This window comes from Aplysia californica, unplaced genomic scaffold, assembly GCF_000002075.1.
Source record: "Aplysia californica isolate F4 #8 unplaced genomic scaffold, AplCal3.0 scaffold00199, whole genome shotgun sequence".
NCBI lineage: Eukaryota > Metazoa > Mollusca > Gastropoda > Aplysiida > Aplysiidae > Aplysia > Aplysia californica.
This window is the reverse complement of record NW_004797469.1, coordinates 20173-22885: the sequence shown is the minus strand read 5'-3', so window position 1 is coordinate 22885 and position 2713 is coordinate 20173.

Sequence of the window (2713 nt, the reverse complement as noted above, 5' to 3'; positions counted from 1 at the left end):
CTTGCAACACAATAAGGTCATAGAAGTGCCGAAGATTAGAGGTGTTACAAGAGAGTAACAAACATAAAATAGAAGGAAGAGAGATTTATATATAAAGACGATAGATGTTTGATAGGAAAGAAGGAGCAAACCACAGCAAAGCACCCGCCAACCACCCACATAGCAACATCAGTGTAATCAAAGACATCAAATAGCAAATGAGATCAGGGAAGAAATCTACAATCATTTTTTGAAAACCCCCCCAAAAAAAAAAAAAAAAAAAAAAAAAAAACCCAATAAAAAAACAACACAAATGTAAAAAAATTTTTTTTTCAGTAAACAAATTTTGAGACGAGCATCAAACAAGTACGTGTTTCATTCAAAAATGTTAATGCAATACCAAGCAAACAAACAAACAAACAAACAAACAAGGCAAATAAGCTTACTAAAATAGTCAGGTTAGAACAGAAAATATACAAGGAAAAAAAAAAGCACACCAAAAAACCAAACCCCAAAACCCGACAACCCACGGCTCAAAGGAAAAATGATATGTCAGAAGTGGTAAACAGACAAATATTCTTCAGCGAGCGAGCCACCGACTGTACACACACACACACACACACACACACACACACACACACACACACACACACAGAAGCCAAACGCCCCACAGGAGACACAAGAATAAACCAGAAACATGAGAGAATTATTTCAGAACAGGCTACTACCCAAGACGGAAGGCTACTACCTACCCAAGACGGAAGGCTACTACCCAAGACGGAAGGCTACTACCCAAGACGGAAGGCTACTACCCAAGACGGAAGGCTACTACTACGGACCAAACGAGCAAACGACACACAAATTGTACAAACAAAGGAGAAGAAGAGGAGCCAGGCAGTCGACAGACACTAAGAACAACTAAATATACCAGCAGCAAACGCCAAAAACAAGGTGGATGTACGTTCTACGTAACCGACGCTTCCCACAATGTGAAAAAAAATAAAGAAAACATCTAAATTTAAAACAAAAAACTACATTTAAAATCTAATTATAAGAAGCAAAGACCAAAACACAAGGCTTCCCCACATTCAGACATTCCAAACTTTCTGTTTAAGACAAATAATATTAAAATTAAAAATCCGTCACCACTAACAATTCACCAGTTGGGGGCTTCCAACCAGACTCCACATACTCCTCGTACATATATATATATATATATAATAAAATAATATGCAAGTACTTTCAGGAGGTTGGCAAAAAATCCTTCACGACAAAAGACTTGTTACTGGACTCAAACCAATACCCCCATCACCATATAAACCCAACACTTGCTTGATCTATATATATATATCATATATATATATTTATTATAATACATTAAAAACGAAAAAAAAAACCAGCAAAGAAAATAAAAAATCACCTGCCAACAAACGCAAGCGGAGGGGCGGGCGGGCGCGCTGGTAAAAAAACGTACAAGATTGAGCCAACAGCAGACAGAGAGAGCAACCGTCGTAGAATGCTGCCAGAGAGAAGGTGGGTTGCCATTTTTCGAGTTCTTTGTGATTTTGTTCTTACAGGAAGGTCTTGTTCTCCCTCTCCTCAACTTAGATCATGTCGTTCTGTGGGAGGCCGGCTGACAAAATGACAGTTACTTCTCCCGATTCAATCCATGAATGGAGATATTATTATCGGCCGAAAATCGACACAAAGGTCGTAGTTATTTATAAATTCTAAACCAACTTAACCTCTTCCCTGCTGCGTGGACGTATGCACTGGTTTGTGTTATTCCAGTTTATGTTCTCTGCCATTTTCATACAACTTCATATAAGGAAAATGTTTGGAGATATTAGTAACAACGAGTGCCATTTTTAAATTTTAAAATAAATCTTTGGTGAAAATCTCTCTTTAAGGAATTCTATCTTGTGTGTACAAATTTTACTGTAGATGGATACATACATTTCAGCAGTGAAAGGCTTATTAAAACAACACATCTTTTATCATTTCCTAGTAACAAATTGTGCAAGCTCCACTTGTGTGACATATATCTATTTCCATCAGGCCCAAATCTGAGAACGTAACTCATTTTGTCAGCACACTGCCTCCAACGTGTGAGATATGGTGATGATGACGATGGAGCCTGAACACCCATATCAGGAAGCATACTTAGAAAAAATATACAATATTATAGTTATTATTACAAATGTATAAAAAAAAGGCATTTCATTTTGAGTACCTTCTCTCTCCGCCTCGACCCGCTGCAATTTAGGTCACAGCTTGAATGAGTCGTTCGTGTCCTTCCTCGTAATCTTTGATTTAAAGACAAAGGATAGCTTAGCATCCTGTAAAACGCGACCGACACAGACGCACGCCGGCACACACACACACACACACTGCCAACATATAAAAACCTCCCTGCCATACAAATGTGGAACTCGAGACAAATAAAAAAAAGCATTCCGTACTGTACTAGCTAGCTATCCTCATTTTAAAACGCTGGAAAACTCAATTTTTCTGTACAATTTGGTACAAAATAAAACCCCTAGGGGCGGAGACTGTTTGTACTATATTTGCGTGTGAAATAGAGATTAAAAAAACCCTTTTCAGTCTACAAGCTATCTGGATCTTTTTTTTGGTGTGAGAGGAATTAAGCTTGATCCCACTGTCTAACCCCTGTCACTTTCCAGCCCTTGGGTTTTCAAAACCTGAAACAAATCTGAGAACTGGGAAAGATTTG